Here is a 21,647-nt window from a genome sequence, read left to right as displayed (position 1 = left end):
CAAAAAATGATTTCAAGGTTCTAGTTAGAATTCTTGAGACATTTAAGACTCTCTTGCTGCTATAAAATACCTACAAGTAAGGGATGGGAGACAGAATTTGACAAATGTAGTACCACCAAGATAGACCTAAGTGGTAGCTGAGTATCTTTCTTTCATCCAAGTAGGAAGGAAATGCTTGCTGTCTCCCAGTCCCAGAGTAAGGATGCCCAGAGACAGTCTGCCTCTCTAACAAACGTGCACATCCTGAAGTGATTTCACCAACATAGCTCAGAAGAAGCAGCCCAGGGGAAGAGCGGGGCAGGTTCCCCTATCATCCTTTCACAGCTGAGAAAGTTAAAGTAGTTATCTACAAAAGCATCCAGCCCAGAGTCTCAGAGAGGAGTCACTGACCCTCCTGGTCTTAGGATGCTGGTCTTCTGATGACTGAAAGCAAGGACAAGGATATAACCCATTTTTGTATCCCCATATTCTAGAATTGAGTATCCAGTAGGTATTCAATAAATGTTTACCGCATAGATGGCTCCCAGCAACATGTCACTGCACTAACCTCTCTCTGGACATGGTTTCTCTATTTGTGCAATAAGGAAATTCTTCTCTTCATAGTTAAAGTGAGGATCAAATACACCCACACATGCCAAGCTTTTCCAGCACTGCCCGGTGGGTAGTTGGTACTCTGGAATAGAAGCTACTGCTATTATTACTGCGTCTGTAACTGCTGTGAAGAACACAGAATAAGGGAATGTGAGAGAGAAGTGTTGCTGGGGAAGAACTTTCTGAGGATCCAACACTGGGCCAAGACCTAAGCAAAGGAGAAGAGGATGACTTGCTAGGTCCAGAGGAACAGGACAGCAAGGAGGCCTAGCAAGAGCAAAGGCCTGGAAATGCAGGGCCATAAACTTGGTGTGTCTGAGGGTCAGAAGGAAGTGGTAGTTTTGTGATTATTGCAATCTGCATAATGATTTTCATGTCCCAATTTCTATTCCTGATTTTTAGGTGGCAGTGTGGATTATCCATTTGAACAGTGATTCTTTCTCAGGTAGAATCCTTAGGGACTATTCTGAAGGTTTGATCAGAGTATCTCAAATAGATCTGTAAGACCTGCTTTGCTGAAAGTTAAAAAAGAAAAAATCCCTACAGCACTGTTCACAGATTTTTAAAATACTTCTTAGGCCAAAGGCGACTGACTGGGAAAACGGGGCTTCAAGTCACCCTGATCCTGGAAGTCCCCAGCTTATGCTCAAGCAGAGCAGCGGAGAGAAATTTACCAGCATCCACCCCCAGTTGGCTTCCTCCCCCAGCAGGCCTCACCAAGAAGTCATCTGATAAATGGGAGGAAGGAGACAAGTCAAAATGGTAAGCTCTGGGCAGCAGCACCCAGCAATATCGTGGAATCCCAGTGGGGACTGCCTGGTCCCCAAAACCACCCTCCTACCCTCTGACCCCCTACCATGGCTAAGCAGTCCCCAGAACTGTCAACTGTCTTCTGAAGGAACTGAGAACCACAACCTGAACTCAAGTCACAGAAACATCTGCAGCCAGCCCACTCCTTAGGCTAAAGCAGCAAAGGAAACTTAGGATTCCCATGGTTCATTCAGCTAATTTTGGAAGCACCCACAAATGCAAAAGATAGGTGAATTTTACTGTTTAAAATGTCTTAATCCTGGGGCTGGGGATATAGCTCAGTTGGTAGAGTGCTTGCCTTGCAAGCACAAGGCCCTGGGTTCAATCCCCAGGACCACAGGGGAGGTGGGGCAGGGGGGAGTCTTAATTCTGTGTGTAAACAAACAAAAAGGAGTAAGTAAAGTCAAATGTCAATAAAATGAAAAGACAATTTTCCATACATATTAATATCCTTAATATATAAAGAAAGCTTAAAGATCAATAAGAAAATGATAAATATGCAATGAGAAAAATGAGTTATAGATTATCCACAAAATAAGAAATACAAATGGCATGAACACATAAAAAATAGTCGACTTCAAGAGAAATCAATAAAATGCAGATTAAAATAACCTATCAAATTGGAAAAAATTTTGAAATCATAATGCAGCGTTGGCAAGAATGTGGAGAAAACAAGCATGCACACGTACTGATAATGGAAGGAGACTAGTAAATGGAACAATATCTATCAAAACTTCAATGTGCATGCACCCTGGCCCAGGGATCAATCCTGCAGAACGCTCACATTACATGCACAAAATTATATGTTCAAAGATACCTGGCATTGACAAGGCCATAGGGAGGCAGGCACATTCATTGCCGGTGGGAATGCAAGTTAGCTTCATATTTATGAAGAGCAAATGAACAACATGCACCAGGACCGGCCATGAGGATAGTCCCTTACCTTTATCCTTACCCCTTCCCCTGGGCAAGAAGTTGGGAATGGGGAGTTTTGTTTCCAGAGAAGTAAAATAGATGCCATTAGCTATGCTGTTCCTACAAATCAGGAAAACTAGACCAGACATGACATCTACTAGACCAGGTATGACATCTAGACCCAGCATGATATCTACTGTTTGAATGTCCCCACCAAAACTGATGTTGAAATTTAATCCCCTCTGTGAGATATTAAGAGGCAGAGCTAGAGGGACCTTGGGAGAACTCTGCCTTCATGAATGGATTAATAGATTTCTGGGTTGTTAAAGAATGTGCTGTTGGTATATTTGCTCTGTCTCACCAAGTGATACCAGGTGCTGCTTTGGGAGTCTTCAGGGTCCCTACTGGCAAAAAGGCCTTCACCAGATACAACTCTTCAACCTTGGACTTCCTGGCCTCCAGAACCATAAGCTGAGTAAATCTTCATTCTTTATAAATTACCCAGTGTCTGGTACTTAGTTATAGCAACAGCGAACAGACTAAGTCAACATTCTTGCAAAGAGGAGGGACTCTCCCTGTGAGGAACTGGGAAAGGTATAGTGTGTGGGGCTCAACCCAGGGAAGCAGGCACACTCCAATCTCCTCACAAAGAGAGAACAACAGCTCAGAAAATGGAGTTCCACTACAGATCACCTTGGATGGTCAAGGTTCTCCTAGACATGAACCTGGTGGCAAAGTTTCCTCACCTCCTTGGGCTATAAGTGACACTGAGGAAGAGGACTCACAGTGAGCTGGGGAGCAGGAGCTTCTTCCTTGGCGTTGTAGGCAGTCAACAGTATTGACTCGCTGATAGAGGGAGTCTCTTCTAAAGGCAAGCAGAAAACTCTAGCTACTTTCCTAGGGCCTCGCAACCCGTCATCCTAAACCTCACCTCTGTCCACTCCTGTGCTTAGGGTTCTCACAGTTACCCAGGTTGGTCTAATGAAGACTTGTCCATTGACTTCTTCAGGACAGTCAGTATTTATTTTCCCATGATGGTGCTTTTTCTAAAAATTCCAGAAAGCTGCGCCCTGATCATTAAAATACTGGACAAGAAAAGAAAACCTTTCCACTTGGGTAAGATGAAGACCTTTTACACAGCAACTAGCTCCTCAGAAATGCCATATGCTACATTTGGGGTGAGAGGAACTGTATTACTCACCTTGACCCCCAACTGAACCCAGGTCCTCGTGCATGCTAGGACAGTGTTCGGCTACTGAGCTACATTCCAAATCTGAAACTGGCCTACTTTTAAGGACCTGTTCCTTGGTCATCCCTCAAACCATATAAATATGGAGCAGCCATGACATTCTTAGCCTCTAGGGATATCCTCCTAGGTGACAGAATTAGACGTTAACACAAGTTGAGCGTGTGGGTTGGCAGAATGAACTGGCATCCCATAGCTGACACAGAGGCACAATCAGTTGCAAAGGATATTAGAGATAAGTCCTTTGCTGGTTGGTGCCAAGATGGTTCCTAATTAAAATCAGCAGTAAATGAAAATGTGTCTTGATTTCTCACATATATCTTGCTCTTACTTTTCTGGGGTTCTGGGGTTTCACATCAGTGCAGTGGGGAGACTATGATTCAGAAGTTCACAATTGCCAATGCTTTGAGCTACTTAATAACAAAGGCACAGTCCTCTTTTTGAGAAATAAACTGGGCATCCAAGGTGATACTTCCTCTATTTTCCAAAGGATCTGTGCTGTGGCTCTTACCAGGCACCTGACTTGCTGGCCTCCTCCTTTTTGCCTCTGATGCCCTGCACAGACCCACAGCAGACACATGTCAGAGGCAGCAGGGGCCCTTCACATCAGTGCAACTTGAAAAAAAGGTTTCTTCTCGGCCTGAGAAGAACTAACCTTTGGTCTCTGAGCGAGGAAGCAGGGTTTCTAGCACCTGAAGGTAAAAGGACCCCCTTCCCCATTCCAACTGCTCAAGGAGTAGAAAACAACCCTAAGATCCAAAGGAGGTCCCACTACTGACTTCAGGCTCCATAGGAAGAAAACATAGGAACCTCCAAGGGTCACATGGGCCCCTCTAGTGCTTACTTAATTCAAAGAGGAAATTGCCCCACAGACACCCATCAACGGATACAAAGACACCAAGGCCAAGAGCAGTGATGATCCCAACGGTCACTTCCAACCACCTCCTCGTCATAAAGAAATGGAAAGTTTCAACAATGCAGCAAAAATATTTATCTTCTCTCAGTCCATCAGTTTTGGGGGACTTTTCAGTGGGGCCACCAAACACACTTGTGCAAATCTACACATACACATACAATATATTCACTGATACTAATTATGTTATTTATTTAAATATATGTTGATTTATTCATATTTATGCATACACACACACATGAATGTGTGTGTGTATGTGTGGTGTTTTATACATAAGCCAAGAACTCCCAGTGGAATAAATATGAAAATCTAAAAATAAAACAAAGGAAACTTTGGGAAAGCAGGTGGGACTGAATGACTAGAAGGCAGTGAACAGCGGGGATCACAGCAAACTCAAGACAGGAGATCCACCTGCAGCAACCACTGACACGCCCCTCCCTGCAGAGCACCTGCCTTATCAAGCCCCTCAGCAACGTCCACCATTCGCCCCTCTTTCAAAGCTTCAAAGTAACTGAAAGTTCCAACTCTAAGATTCTCAACAATTATATTACCTAGCCATGTTTATACAGGCCAATCTCATTTATCAAATTCCATTGTAAGAAAGAATTACTTGGCTGGGCCAAGTCATGGTGACGTTTTGACTTGGTTAGTGAAAAAGTGTCTCTGGGAATGAATCTTATAGCACAAATTCTCCATGGGACCTGTCCAGTTACAGTGGTCACTCTCTGGGACAAAAATAGCTGGTCCTGAGTTGGGAACTAGGCAGACCTCTGGGGGCTGGGAGGAACATATCTTGGCTCTGCTTATGGCCCCAATGCTCTGATGGGGAAAAGGAATTAAACTCCAAGACCCACCCAAATAAAGGTCATCACACCACAGGCTTAGGGCCACCGAAGTCAAAAAGGTGATGCGTCACAGCTGCCAGTAAGCCACGTGGCGTGGGAGTGGCAGAGCACCAGAACACCTTGCCTACACCTGAGCGGAGGCAATGTGGTGGACTGGGCACGGGGGCTCACTCAGAAGGATGATGCGGCTGGCCCAGAGGGTCTCTTCCACCGCCAGGGTCCTCACATCCCCAACAACATGAACGTGACACGTCAGCATCAGGAATGACCTTGCTGGGTTGTTAGCAGGCTGGATGACATGCAGGCCACAGAAGGGACTGCTCTGCTGTGCCTTCTGCACAGCCAGACCAAACATTCACAGGGTCAGCTGCAGAGAGTCAAATGGAGAAGCAGGACAGGGCAGCATGGGAAGCATGTGCCAGGGAGCCAGCGTCCTTGCCTTGCTTGGGTGCTGGGGCCCGGGACCAGGTACTGCGTGATTCAGCAAGCAGCTGCAGGGAGGGCATTCCCTCTGTGGACAAGGCAGGGGTCCTGGGGGCAATGACCACAGCAGCCAACACTTAGAGCACTTACAGGGCACCAGGCGTGCCTAGGTGCTTTAGATATAGTAACTCATTTAACCCACAGCGTAACTCTGTTGTATACATCTAATGCCCATTTTACAGATGAGGAAACTCAGGCAGTAGGTGAACTTGAAAACCCAGGCAGTCAGGATCAGGGTGGACAGAGCATGCCACTTGTTGAATGCCAGAGATGCACTAGGCAGAAGTACTTTTGTGTGCAGCTCTGGGGTTCTGTCTTCTACCATCCTCCTCAACAACCCTGCCTGCTGGTCAACACCTCCAACTCTAGCTTAACCATCACTTCCTTAGGGACACTGTCTAACTCCCCAAAACAAAGGCTGACCCCATTATTGGCTGAGATAGTCCCTCCCCTTCTTCTTCCTATTGCTTTCCAGAGCTTGACCTCATTTGCTTCTCTGCTTACTTAACCATTTCTCTCCCAGGCTAGACTCTACTCTGGCCAGCAGAAATTTCTGCAATAAAGGGAACTATTTCGTACGTGCACTGTCCAATGTGACAGTAGCCCCAAGTCACAAGTCACTGTTGAGTGCTTGAAATCTGGCTACTGCAACTCGGGACCTGAATTTTGGATGTGTTTAATTGTACTGGACTTAAATTTTAATAACCCTCTGTGTCTAGTGGTTACAGCCCTGGACAGCGCAGGCCTAACCCTCAGCAGGGCCTACTTTGTGTTGCAATGTCCCAGAGACTGACAGCCCAGATGCCGTACACATTTGTGAAATGAATGAACGAGGAAAGAACACGGATGAATGGAAGAACACCTGAGCGGGCACTGGTGATGGAGAGAGAAGCAGATCCAAGCAGGACCACATTCTTCTTGCCCCTCTCTCCCCTGCACTGTCTCACTGGCCTACCACATGCCACCATCCCCCACCATCACGCCTCACCCCCCAGGTCTTGAAAGGCCTTTTGGAGGAGCTGCCTGCTGCGCCACCCTCAACAGCCTCTGGCCCCTTGGCATCAGGAGCCATAAATCCATTCCTATTCCTCCCCACACCTGCCAGGAAGTATGTCTTCTCCAGACGGCCTTATTTCACAGATTGGAAATGCACAAGGATAAAGCAAGTAATCATCTCCGATAAAGATTATTTGTCCCAAGGGAGGAATCATCATCCCTGCATCCCCACTCTAAGCTCTGCACAGACTGAGCCAGGGAACTGTAGGAGTGTCCTACCAGGTTACCTGCCTTCCGACACTTGGTTGAGAGGCAGGAGCGGAACTGGGGCTTCCATGACTCAGCATACTCACCGCACCCCGGAGTGGGGAGTCAGCAGCCTTGGGGTCAAATTCCAGTTCTGCCACTAAAATGTCACATGGCGTGGTGAAGCCTCACAGGCCGGCCTCAGGAGCTGCTCTCAGTGTTCATTCAGCTCTTATTTATTAAGCTTCTGCTGTGTCCAGGCTGTGTGTGAGGTGCTGGCAGTACAGTAAGGGACAAGGTGACTGTGGTTCCTCCTGCTCAACAGGACACTGGTTCTAGTAAATGCCAAAGAGAAGAGCATATAATGGGGACAGTGGGGGATGTGATTTGTCCTCCAAGAGTTCACGGGTTGGTCCTCACTGTGGCCATATGAGAGGCGAGGGAACCTTTAAGAGGTGGAGACTAGTGGGAAGTTGTTAAGGGCACTGAGGAGCATGTCCAATAGGGATTCAGAATGTTCTTGTGGGACCCCGAGTTACTTCTCTCTAGAGGATTGTTAGAAAAAAAGCAAGCTTGACTCCACCACTTGCCTGGCTTTCTGTCTTCCCATGTCATCACTCCCTCTTGAAGGTGTTCCCACTTGATGCCATCCACCATGATGTGATGCAGCCAGGTGTGACTTGCAAGAGCCTGTGCCATGCTGTTTGAACTTTCTTCCTTGTAAAGGGTGAGCTAAATATACTTCTTTTCTTTATAAAGTACCCACATCAAGTATTTAATTACAGTAATGGAGTAATGGAAAATGATCTAATATGGGGGGGTGAGAGGGTACACACCTGAAAGGGGAGGGAAGCAAGGGGGGCAGGAGGATGCCAGAGACACTGGCTCCTGAGGCATTCCTGTGGACATCCTGAGTTGCTCCATGGAAGTGTGAGCACTGAGGAAACCTGACAGACTCCGTTCTCTCTGCTTTCCTGAGAGGTGTGGCCCAAGGCCCAGAGGGAAACAGCTAGTCAGAGAAGGGCAATAGGGAGATGACCAAAAAACCCATCTCGGGATGGGGCTGGACCAGCTGTGAGCAGTTTGAAGGTGGTAAGAGCAAAACCTATAATGTTCTTGATCTTCTCCAACATTTGAAGCATCTCCTCCTTCCCCTTGGCCTTTTCCTCTAGGAAAAGCTGGGTTGTAGTTCTAATTCCATTCCTGCTCCTCAAGGAGACAGGACAAATTAGTGTAGTGGGTCGGAGGCCCCTGTGGGTTGTCTCTGGGCCCAGGAACGACCTGATTCATTCCCGTGTGAGTCCTCACTTGCAGATGAATGGGCGCGGTCCCCTCCTCAAGGCCTGCCTAATGTACTGGACGAGACAGCCATGCACCCATCACCTATCTGTGAGGCAAAGTGTGCAACAGAGGGGCACCTGTGCCGTGGGAGTGAGGGGACTGAGACCAACAGCAGGGATCCAGCATGGCTTCAGGAAGTCACCGCCCCTGGGCAGAAGGACGTACAGCATTCTAACAGGTGGAAACAGGGAAAGGGTTTAAGTAGAAGAGATGACAAAAGTCTGAGATCAATGGTTTCCAACCCAGGCTCCACATTACAATCACCATAGACGTTTTTAAAACAGACAGATGCCCAGACCCTGTCAATCAGAGATTCTGATGCAATTGATCTGCGGTGAAATCTGAACACTGGTATTTATTAAATGCCACCCTAGGGTTGAGGGCTGCTACCTGGATGGGCAGCGTCAGCACCACCTGGGTGTTTGTTAGGAATTCACAGCTTCAGGCCTCACACAGGCCCCCTGAGCCAGGATCTGTATTTTAACAAGATCCCTGGGTTGTCTGTGTACACATTCCAGCTCAAGAAGTCCTACTCTAGGGCATGGGAGGAAGAGTGAGGAGTAGCATTTAAATCATTCAGAGGGCATTTTTCTCATCAAAGGCACCTGGCTCACTGCTGTAAAAAGTAGATGACCAAACGCAGCACTGGTCCTGCGTCAGACGTCTGGCCTCTGCCAGGCATCATGGGGTTTTAAAGGAGGGTCACCACACAGCACAGGGACAGAAGAGAGGAAGAAAGAAATGAGAGTGGGGATGTGCAACCAGTGTTCTGAGCAAGACTGGGATCCTGTGAGGCACGTGAAGGAAAAATCATCTGGGCCACAAATATGTGACTGGGCAGAAGGCATATACACCCAGCATGAAATTCAGAATGGCACTGAAGACCTGTGAGGCTTTAAGAGTCAGAGGCCAAGGGTCCTAAATCAAATGCATCTGCTCATTGAAACGGAATTTCCAAAGAAATGATTAAGCGCCCCATTATTAACTTCTGAAAAGCAGCGCTCTTGCTTCTAAGAATTCAGAGCTAACAAGCTGAGTGAAGGTGTGCCCACATGGCGCTACTCGGCTCACTGCCTTCCTTGGGCACCATTCCTAGGAGCCACCAGGATTCACCACAGCTTCCTCTGCCATCACACCCAGGCCTTAGCAGTAACCAACCACATCTCTGAAATGGAACCTAAAGGACGCCTTCCCACACCATACCACCAGGACCCGCATGGGGGACTCCAAGTACAGCCTACACTCAGGAACTTCCCAGGTGCATCTGCTTTTTGTGGTGATGAGTCAACGTGTATTTGGTTTTGTTTAAAATTCTTTTTCACAACAGGTCTGCACCAGACGGTTGGGCAACTCACCAGTGATTCCTCAACCCTCCTCCCACCACTACAGCAGCTGGAAAAGCTAAATAATCCCTTTCCCAGCCTCTCCTGCGTCGAGGGATGACCAACACACCAGCTCTGGAACTGACAAGAAGCCCTGGGACAAAAGGCCAAAGCACCATGAAAGACAAAGCAGAAGACTGCAAAGGCTCCTCTCTATCCTTGATGTCTCCGTGGAACTTCAGATCAACGCTGGATCACGGCCTCCACCCGAGCTCCTTGTTTTGTGAGAAACGGCTCATACTTCTCACACCACTATTTGCTACTGAGACAAGTCTTCTCACTTCTCACCTTCCTTTTGCTTCATCTCCTGCCTATTTACCTCTTCCATTGCATTTTTGCACCCATCTCCAGACTGTTCCTTTTTTCATTCTTTTTCTATTCATATCCTCCACCCCCTGACTCACAGTATAAGAGCAGGGTCGTACGACCAGCCCCCACTCCTGAGATGTCAAGTCTCAATGTCCAATCCTTGATCCTCAGGCAGCCATTTCTTCTCAACACTGAAAACTTCAGAATCACTCCAAATTTACCCAGAGCTATAAAGAACAATGAGCACATTCCATTATTATGTTTCTTCACACCTTGGATTACTGTTATGAGCTAATAAAAGCACATGAGGATATTTCTCCAGTGTATTTATATTTAACAAACTATGCATTTCATAGCAGGTATCAAGACTCAGCCAAACTCATTCAGGCTGACACATCAACAAAGAAAGAAGGCCTTGAACAAAAGTAGCTACTCCTGAGAACAGATGTGTAAACAGAAATATAATTTATGAATTAGCTCGGTGCTCTTTCCAATGCAGACTGATAAAATCTGGACACTACCTAGCTGGGCCCAGGAACCTTCAGAGTCTAATCAGATATGTGAGTAAGAAAAGTGTATTTTAATCTTGAGTATGTTTAAAATTCCCATATCTTTCATTTTACCACTTAGCATATGTTTAAACCAACACGTTTTCTGTTTTCTGCAACTATCGGCATGTCTTGGCCTCCATGAGGTTGTAAAGTGCTCAAAGGCAAGAACTCTGTCCAAATGGCACCATGTACTACAACACAGCACCCAATCCAGAGCCAAGTCTGGTATCATCCCCAAAACAAGAGCAACCCAAGTCAAAATTGAAATTGCATGGCAGTTGCCAGTCACAACCAAACAGCCATTTCTTACCTGTACATGCTACAGAAATTAGTCACATTTTCAGGACTCCCTCATTTCAAGAACGGTTCACATATCTTGTGACTCAGATAAGTCACTCCTTCCTACTTTAGCTCATAAGGAGTGTGGAGTGTCAGCCTTATAGGATGGACAAGCACCCCAAGATTACCTTAGTGGGCAGACAGGCAGATCACGCAAGTATTGGGAGTTTATTAGGATCACCCACAGGTCAAGTCAATTCTTTGTGTTTTTTTTTTTTTTTTTCTTTTTCTTTTTTTTTAATTAAAGCCAGTCCTTTCTAATGGTGATGCCCCATTGCCAAAACAGGAACAATGCTACCATGTTCAGTATCCATTCATCAGTCCAAGGACGGATCTATTGATTCTTTACAAGTAGTATTTCTTCCCATTGTTAACTTGATCTTTTAAAAAATTTGTTCTTTTTAGATATACATGACAGTACAGTGTTTGTCTCTTAATCACACACCATGCATGAAACTTCAGAAGGGTTACCTTTCCCCAACAATGGATATGAGCAAAAAAGAAAATGCTTTTATCAGATCAAACTGAATTAAAATTCTCAGAGGATTCTCAAGTGACTGATTTCTTTCTAGAATGTTCTCTGACAAGTATGCTTCACTCCTTCATAACACCCTGGTGGATTGGATTTTAAGGGGTGATCTTTATGCACCTTGTACTTGCTATGGGTGCCGGGAAATTGTTCAGAACAAGTTTCTCCAAAGCACTGTCTGTCCTCAGGTGCCGAGAGCCTGTCACTTCTGACATCTCCAAAACTGTCCCCAGTGTGCAGTGATTCTCCACCAGCATGGTGGTGGCTTCCAAATTTGAGGGTGTGATTTTTCATGACCTCAAATCATTTACTAGTGAAGCAAGGAGTGAAAAACACAAGGGACTTTATAGACCAAAAGCTCTGGTTTTGAACCCTGCTCAGTGTGACCCCAAGTTATGACTTAACTTCTCCAAGCCTTGATTTTTCTCACCTGTAAATTAACACCTGCCTGTGTGGGGGCATTTCAAGGATTACAAATAGCAGAGGAGGCCTTGGTACAGAGGAAATGCTCAGTACTGGTCAACTATCAATAATTATCATTCTCAGCACCCCAGTGAGAACACTCCAGAAAACACATTCAACTTCACATTCATGGAACCAACCAAGTACAGATACTGTGAGTCCAAGACCCCAGGGACAAGAGGAAGCAGGCACAGGGCAAGGTCTTGGACAATGCAGCCCAGAAAGGCATGTTCCCTTGAGATATGGTGCCTGTTCCTTTTTCTGAGAGATTTGCTTGACCATCACAATTCCGGGGTGAACCATGCCAAGGCCCCAGGGCAACCCCCTCATCATTCAAAGCAAAGGAGTCCATACCCTTTACTGGGTAGTTGTTCCATGAAGAAAAGGATCAACAGTCATGAAAGCAAGTTACCATAATCCACTGGCAACTACCAGGAGAAAACTAGAAATTCCTTCATCTTGGGCACAATCGGGAGGAAGTTTCAATGTTATTTGTAGGAAGGACTCATGTGAATGTTCAATATCAAGTCACACAGTCACTCCCCTCCCCAGTCCCTGGCTTTGGTAATCATTAGTAGAGCCATCTGCTCAGCCTAATGAAATGTGCAATCTCCTGTACATATAATTAGTGAAGTCACTTTAATTAATTAAACAAATTAATTAATTGCAAGGATATTGCAACCATTTCCCAGGAACTGTATCCAACTCAGTTATTGTGCCCGTGTCTATGGGGCTCCTGTTGAGGGCAAAGGCCCATGCTAGTGCTCTGAAGAAATACAGATGCTCATGGCACACCATGAGCAGAAACAAAGCCCAGCATGAGATCACTGATGACCATCCCCTTCTCCTCAGTGTGACCAATTCATCCTAGCTTTCCTGGGAACATCTTGGTTTTAAAATCGAAAGTCCACGTCTTAGGAGCCCCCTTGGTCCCAGGCCATCTAGAATGGTTGGTCACCCTACTTCTGCTGCTTGGTATGGGTCAAAGGTCACCGCTGGACAGTCACCATTGGACAGGAGATGGAAAATAGTGGGTATCCTGCAGCCCCAGCCCCTGCTCATGGCAGACACGGCTCATGGAACAAGGAGTTCCATTTGCTCAGCTCCAAATCCTTCTCATTGCTGCTCCAGGCACCGCTTTTCATTACAGGAGGCTTGAGGAATTAATTCTATTTACCATCTATGTCTGAGAGTCATACAGGCTCTAGGCCAGAAAAGAATGTCAAAGTCTAGCCTCCTCACTTATCCAGAGCTTAAACCCCTTCAGAGCATCCTCCAAAAGTGGCCAGCCAGCCTCTCCTTACCTGCCTCTAGTGACAGAAACTCACTACTATCTCCTAAATCCACCCTTCCTGTCCTCAATTGTCTTGGCTATTAAAGTCTTTAAATTCCTAAAATGTCTCTCTCATCAATCATTTTTGGGGGACCACATGATGGTGCTTCAAATAATGAAATAACAGTTTTACTTTTTTTTTTTTTTTTTTTTTTGGTGGCACTGGTGATGAACCCAGGGATGCTCTTCCACTGAGCTACATCCCCAGACAGGGGATGAGACAGGGCCTTGCTAAGTGGCCCAGGCTAGCCTTGAACTTGTGATCCTATTGCCTTACCAAGCAGCTGGGATTATACCACCCACACTCAGCTGAAACACAGTTTTAAAGCTTTTCTCAAGTCTTCTCTTTTCCAGGCCCAATTTCTTCAACCGTTTCCTCACCTGACTTGGTTTACGTAAAGCTCAGGTGCCATCCTGGTTTTACCATGTCTCCTGAGGCCCTTGGGATCTGGCGCTCAGGCATGGCTTTCACCCAGTCATCCCGCTCCTGGTGGATCCTCTACTCTCTTGCAGCATCTGCCAGCCCAGCACCCCCAACACACACACTGACTCATACCAACACCCTGATGCTGTTTCTGAACATGCTACTGTTGAGCCCCAAGTGTATCCATCTGCCACAGGACTTCCCCAGAGCTTCCACTCCATCTGGAGTCCTGGAGACCAGAAACCCACAAGATGGTAAGAAAACACAATATAAATTACAGACTGCCAATTTCCCAGTTACAAGCAACTTGCTCTAAAGGTTTCCTTAAACGTAATTTCTTTAGAATGCTGACAGCATGGAGCCACACAAAACATATTTAAAATGATGGTTAGACTCCTAGCCAGCCCACAAAAGCCTTCTGAACTTATAATGTACCTGTACCATAAAACTAACAGTGCTATTTTAACCATATGTAGCCGCCATTTATATGGTGGTTTCTATGGTGACATGCACTCTGCATTCCATTTCAGAGAACTAGGCACAAGGTGTGCTGAGTGTTGTGTTCCTCTACCAGGTTGTTGGGGGGCAGGCAGGCCTCAAAGGAGAACTGACTCTGGATGCCAGGATCCCCACCCATTCAGACCCCTGGGTCCTTTAAAGTGCGCAGTGCCGAGGATCTGGTCTATGTACACGAGGGCCAGTTAGGACTGGGTGAGTCATAAAGCTGCAGCCAGCAGAACATCCAGAAGGTGGTAAGTGATAATGGTTATAAGGTTGGTTGGTGGGTTTGTGGGGTCACTGTTTTTCAACAAGGCACTGCAAACAAAAGGACAGGGCATTCCTCAAAGTCAGAGATGCAAAACTAGAAAAGTCATGAATGAGCTTTTCTTCTCTGAATCCTTATGCGATGTTCACAGTGATAAAAGAGTAGAGAGAGAAGATGTCCAGACACCTAGCTGGGGATGTTGTGCAGAACTGCAAAGCCTCGGTTCTTCCCTGTGGAAGCTCCATATCCTTCCTTCCTCTCACCCCAACCATCCCTGACAGCACCCACACCCTGCCCCCCTCCACTGCTCTCTCTTTTTCCAGTACAAGAGATTGAACCCAAAGGCACTTAGCCACTGAGCCACATCCCGGTCCTTTCTTATATTTTATTTAGGGACAGGGTCTCGCTGAGTTGCTTAGGGCCTTGCCAATTTGCTGAGGCTGGCTTTCAACTTGCGATCCTCCTGCTTTAATCTCCTGAGCTGCTGGGATTAGAGGTGTGCACCACCATGCGTGCCCCTGCCCCTCTTTTTTCAGGAAGAAGAGGAGATAATCAGGAAGAGACTGAATGGAATGTGTGGTTCTGTCTCCCTGGGCAGCCCACCTGGAACAGGAGGAGCACTGCTCACCTGAAGAAAGGCAGGTGTTCCTAGGGACCAAGCTGCCTGGCGTCTGAAGGTCAGCCTGAGACCTTGCTCCATGGCTTTGCAACCACTGCTGCTCTGAACTTACTAAACGGACAAAATCCCAAACCTCAGCTTCTTCATCTCTACACTCCTCATCCTCCTCAAAGGACTGACTGGTGCCGGTAAGTGACAGACAATAATAATAACAGCTGAACTTTCTGCACTCATATCCACACTGTGTTATGCACATGGTGTGGATTCACTGGTTTCAACTGCACAAAAGTTTGATAAGCTCATAAATGAGGAAACTGAGGCCCAAAGAAGGTGGGTTATTTACCCAAAACTGTGCAGCTAGCTAGTCAGCAGCAGGGTCAGGATAGAGATAAGAAATCTCTTTGATGCTGTCATGTGTTATATATATGGTGGCCAACATAGGAAGATGCTTGAGTGCTCAACTCTAAGAGAGAAAGGTCTTGCTATGTTGCCCAGGCCGGCCTTTGACTCTTGGGCTCCAGGGGTCCTTCTGCCTCGGCCTCTCGAGTAGCTGGGACTAGAGGAGTACACACTGAACCTGGCTCTCACCCAGCACTTTAAGGCTTTGATGATGTGTCAGCTCCAGCTCCAGCCCCAGCAGTCACCTTGGCAGTATGTGCTGCTTGCTAAATGTCATCACACACTATCAGGTGCCTGCTGAAGGACTGCCTCCTCACCCGACCACCCTGACAGAGACTGCAAAGTGCCCCCTGCACCTGCATCTCGCTTCTCCCCGCAGCACTTATCACCTGCTAAGCTACTTCAGGTCACATCCATGTGTGATTGCTGGTCCCCTCAACCAGACTATGTGCTCCATGAGGGCTGGGAATTTCATCTGTTTTGTTCAAAGCTGTATCACCAGCACCCAGGGCAGTGTTAGTGATGTGGTCGGCATTCAGGAAGTATTTGCTGAATGAATGAACAAATCAGTATTCGTCGATCTGGACAAAAATGGCCATAATATGTTATTCGGCAAAAGACAGTAGGCCTCTAAGTTATGTATATGTAATGATCTCATCTGAGTTAATACATTATTGTTTGTCTGAACATATGTGTAAGTGGCACAGGAAAACAAGTCTAGAAAGATACACGTGATGGGGAGTGACCTAATTATATTGCTGTATTATGTGTATGTACAAATGCATAACACTAGATCCCATCAATATGTACAATATAATGCACCAATAAAAAATATGGAAAGAAAAAGAAAGATATACATGAAAATGTTCCTTGTGGCACAAGAGGTAGAAAGAAGCAAACACGGTTTTTAACTTTCTTCTAGATGTTTTACAAAGATACACATTATTCCTGTAAGTTTTTATGTACTTATATCTGAATGCAAACAACTTTGGGCATGCATGTATACCTGTGCACGCACACATGTGCACACACGCACACACACACACACACACACACTCACAGAAGCATGCAATTGGTTACAGGAGAGCAACACAAGAGGTTAGGGCTGTCGGCAGCTTCCCCACCTTTCCCACAGTGGGCCTGCGCAGCACCTTCACCAGCAGCCAGTTATGCTGTGAGACACAACAGAATTAGGTCTCCAGGGCCCAGGACTCAGAGTTACTCCTTCAGAACTCCTTCGAAACAGGAAAATTCTAGAAAAATCAATGCTACTGCACTGCCTCTCCAGAGCAGTCTCAGAATTGTTTAATACCATGATTGTTTTTTAAATTACATTAGAATGTTCCAGAAAATGTAAAAAAGTTAACCTGATACATGAAGTGCAGCATTAACAAGAAGATTGGGATAACTGAATTCCACCAAGAGTCTGGGATTGGCTCAGGGTACAGTACAGATCCTACTCTCCCTCCATGCTGACAACATTTGGGTACTCAAAGGGAACTAATCCAGTGACTTGCATGTCCCCGTCACCCATAAATCACCAAGGTGTTGCCAATCAACAATATGCATCAAGAGAGGTCCGACTCTGGGCCCAGCGTGAGGCCAGGAGCTATAAGGGGGGAGGAAAGGAAAACTAAGATAAAGCCGGCCTTCTCGAATACACCTGAAGTGTGGAAGAAAACAACTCCACCCACGAATGGCCCTGCGCTGGCCAGCCGGTAGCAGGACTTCTGAGAAAAAAGAGGTAAGTGTGGGCAAGAAGGCTTTGAGGAAGCAGGTGGGCGACAGCTAGGGCTGAGAGCAGAGCTCAAGGTGAGAGAAGAGAGGACAGGAGAGAAGGGGGTGGCACTGAGCTGGGCTGGGAGGTGTCCTCAGCACATATCACACTGGCCTTGGGCAGAGCTGCCCAGCTTATGCTGACTTCCCCGCTCCTGCCTTCCAGGCAGAGGGTGCTACTTTGCCCAGTTAGTTGCTCAGCCACTCTCTGAGCACCACGTGTATAGAAACAGTGTCCTGGGGCCAGACACTCAACTCTGTGACAGCTTTCACATCCCGGTGGACTTGAGGAGCCAGTCAGAGAGGATGAAAGCACCTGTAACTACGGCCAGTTCCAAGAGCTCTGTCAGTCCACAGCGATTCAGAGCTCTGGTGTAGAAAGGCCACCAACAGCAGAAATACCAGTAAGGCTCCGGTAGAAGCAGTGGAGAAGGCAGAGGGGGCAAGTCAAGAGCACTGAAGGGGAAAAGAATTGAGAAAGGTGGCTGGCAGGGGGCAGGGAAGGGCTGGAGGCATCTAAAAAACCCCAACTGTCCCAGGACTCAGAACTTTCAGTACTAACACCAGAACCGTCCCAGACAAACCAGGACAGGTTGGTCAGCTCAGTGGCACCATCCTCAGGGAGGCTAAGAGGTTGCCTGACCCCTGGGTGCTCCTCCTCTGTTCTCTTTTGGATTTGTCACTGCTCATTAACCCCTGGAGGGCCAGGGGAAGGAAGAAGAAGCAACCCATGGAGGCGGCCACCAGGACTAAGAGCTGTGTCCTCTCACCTCAACCATGCAGACTTCCAAAGGGGCTCAGGCAAAAGAGATAATTTTTTACTACTGTTCTTAAATAAAACCTAGAATCTGGCCAATATCCTTCACTCAACTGCTTCTCAGATGCAACCTTATCAGCCACCCATCAGGGAGGATAAAGCACACCACCCTTAAGGAATCATTATATCTGAACTTGGAAATGAAAAGTCAAGGAATTGGCACAACCAGCTCTTGAAAGCATCCCTACCCAGGTTCAGTCACCCTCTTCCTTCTCAATTCCTATCACCTCTCCCAAAGACAGATACTACAAGTGCTGATGATGGTTTCTCTCCACCCACATAATCCTTCCACCAACAAGGATTTATTGAGCCTGTTGTATGTGGCAGACACTATGTTAGGCACCATCCAGAAACCAAAGAACAACAGGATGATGTCTATAATGCTAAAGGATCTGAGGTTCTGTTGAAGGAGGGTGAGGGGATTCAGCTGGGACTGCTATGGCAAGAATTCAATGTATATTTATTTTCCCCTTAATATGTGCCAAGAACTGGATGGGCTGGGATATAACAACCAGACAATTGCAAAACCAGATATAAGTGCAGGATGGTCACACGACAGCAGGGGTGCACCTACCCCAGTCACTGACCGGAACACCAGGTGATCACTTCTGCCTTGTACAGGAGTGAGCGCTGCAAGGAAAAGGGGGTGAGACCCAGCCCAGCTTCAGAGAATAAACCGAATTATCCAGAAGAAAAAACTCTCACCAATAATCAACTAGTGAACCATCCAGTACAGGGCACAGAGCTAACTGTGGAACAGACACAGGAGAAACAGAGGTGGAGAAACCCCTCAGAGCTTCAGAGAGGGAGTGGAAAAAAAATGCAAGATGAAATATTGATGGGAAACGGTATTCTAAGCAGGAGGAACATGACAGGCATCTGGTTCCTCAAAATGTTTCTAAATGGCACAGCTATGCACAGGTGCTTGGTTTGAGTCAATAGAGACCTTGCTAGCAGTGATCTTCACAAATGTAAGTTACATTTAGATGGAAAGACGGGCATCAAATCTAATTTCAGCTGTCCCCGACATGAAGGTGGGGAATTGAAAGATACTCCTGTAACACAGGTCCCTGTGTGTGTCTGCACCCCATGCATGGACACACTCCCCCAGCTTCTCTTTACGAGTCTACCCTCAAGCAATACAAAGCCCATCCTTCTGTTCAAAGAGCCCCATAATTCAGGGAAAGAGAAACTGAATTACCAGGCACAATCCACCAATTAATAACTGGAAATCGACCACATTGGTTTTTCTATAATAATATTCACAAAGTATGAGCTGAAGGGCCACCTTTGGTCTGATGGTACACTGGCCAGTCAATAACAAGTTAACAACTATTGACTGACTGTCTACTTAATGAAGAACGCTGCACTGGTGTTAAAGGAAAGGAAAGCAGAGGGCAGTGGGAGGGAACAGGAGGAAGGAGGCAGATACATAAAGAAGAATGAAATTATGACTTTTGCTGGTAAATGGATGGAAATGGAGACTATCATGCTAAGTGAAATAAGCCAGTCCCAAAAAAACAAAGGCTGACTGTTCTCTCTGATACCCAGATGCTAATACACAATAAAGAGGGTGTGTGTGTGGGGGGAAATAGAAGCTCATTAGATTAGACAAAGGGGAATGAAGGGAAGAGAGGGAGGATGGGATTAAGAAAAACAGAAGAATGAATCAGACATAACTTTACCATGTTCATATATGAACACATAACCAGTGAAACTCCACATCATGTACAACCACAGAATGGGATCCTAATTAGAATAAGTTATACTCTATGTATGTACATGTATGTATTTGTCAAAATACACTCTAATGTATTTCTAAAAAAGAACAAATGGAAAAAAGAAAAGAAAGGAGGCAGATACATCCAAAAGAAATGGGGGACTCATAAGACACTGACTCCAGACCTGGTTCCACCACTGAAAAGTGTTGGGTAAGATGAACCCGTGGTGAACTTCATTCCCTTATTCATAAACATGTCCTACCTACCTTGCAGGGTCACTTACGGTTCACATGAGATAAGGTATGCCTAAGTGCTTGGGAAAACAGAAGGCTCCATATACTGCATAGAAACCCACCTCTCCAGTTTTCATTAACTACCTGGTCTACTTTTCCAACAGTCCCCAGAAATTCCCAATTTGTCTCATCCCTTCTGCACCATAACTGATTCAGGGAACACAACCAAACTCAATTCCAGGTCTTCAGCATACCCATCTTTTTCCTCCCACTGGATGAGAACAAGGAGACATGCAAGCCCAGGAGCCACGGTCAGTCATCGTGGGGATGGAAGGGGAAATCCTGAGCCCTGGATAAAGTGTCCCTGACCCCATGTTGCTCAATCACATGGACCAATACATTCTTCTTTTCATCAGTTTGGGTTGGTTTTCAGGTCAACCAACAACACTGACAAAGAATGAGAGGAAATGAGGTTAAAGAGGCTTTTTTTTTCCCTGCCTGAGGGGCCGGGGATTCGAACCGTGGTCCTTGCACATGCTAGGCGAGCACTCTCCAAAACAAGCTATTTCTTCAGCTCCAGAAATGAGGTTAAAATCATACTATCAACCTGTCTAGGTCCTCACTGCATCCCTGGGGCTCCATAAAGTGTCCAGAAGGAGGTGCAGATGGGAAGGGGCTCACCAAAGGAACAGAGAGAAGAAAGGCCATCATTAGCAATAAAATGAAGGATTGCTGGGTCTGCCATTATTTGCTTCCCATCTTCTAAGACCAGAGAGGGTTGCACTGATGGAAGGGAGGGGACCCTCAATGATGAGCTCTCAGCTCTACGTCCTCATGGTTTCTCCAAATGTTTACCTATTTCCTTGTAAGGCAACCAATGAAGAGCCCAGAGCAACAATATGACTACCCCATTGATTTATTTTATATCTTAAAATTACCCAGGGCCTAAAGTACTGAGCTCATGTTCAAATTAAATTTTCTGGAAATCTAATTTGAGATGAGTAATTTAATTTGGCTACTACAATTAAAAGTGGTGCAGTATTTGTGTTTTAAAGGAAAACCATATTAAATTCACCTAATCTTATTAGGCGACTATCGTATTTAGATCACATTATATCTGGGACAGATACATACTGGATTGATTTCTTCCCTAAGTCACTTGGGAGGCCAAAGGGACTAACCTTCTCCTGCACCCTGTTCACCCAACCACAAAGGTCAGCACCAGCAGCAAATGCCAAAGAGACCTCTGGGAAACTGCCACTGCCCAGCCCTGGAATCCATGCACCCAACATATCACCGAGAACAATCTCTCATGCTTTGCAGATGAGTAAGCAGAGGCCTCAAGTGGGCAAGAGACTGGATCTGGATCATAGATTGAAGAGTCAGTGGCAATGCTGAGGCACAATTCAGTTCTGTGCACCCCGTGTGGATCCATGCCATGTAGCACCTGTGGGCTTTGTAAGGTCTAACATGAAACACAGTCAGAGGCCTCTGAGGCCCTGCTGCTACCCACGTAACTGAGGCATGGAGTGATCAGATAACCACCTATCTATAATCTATCAGCTGGTCCCTCTGCCTCTCTTAAATGTCCAAGAAGGTGA

At 46.3% G+C, this 21,647-nt stretch overlaps 1 protein-coding gene across 18 annotated transcripts in view; it reads right to left on the bottom strand.

The window, feature by feature from the left end:
• Positions 1-21,647, bottom strand: part of TRERF1 (transcriptional regulating factor 1) — a 206,621-nt gene that overhangs the window by 89,982 nt on the left and 94,992 nt on the right. The window contains exon 1 of one of the 18 annotated variants that reach the window (XM_079147715.1): positions 7,153-11,489. The exons of the other annotated variants lie outside the window; for them this stretch is intronic. The gene's annotated coding sequence lies outside the window, so the exon portion shown is untranslated. Of the gene's footprint in view, positions 1-7,152; positions 11,490-21,647 lie in introns of those variants that run through there. 18 annotated transcript variants of the gene reach the window in all.

This window comes from Sciurus vulgaris, assembly GCF_902686455.1.
Source record: "Sciurus vulgaris genome assembly, chromosome: 7".
NCBI classification, from domain to species: Eukaryota; Metazoa; Chordata; class Mammalia; order Rodentia; family Sciuridae; genus Sciurus; species Sciurus vulgaris.
This window is presented reverse-complemented; position numbering and strand designations above follow the sequence as displayed.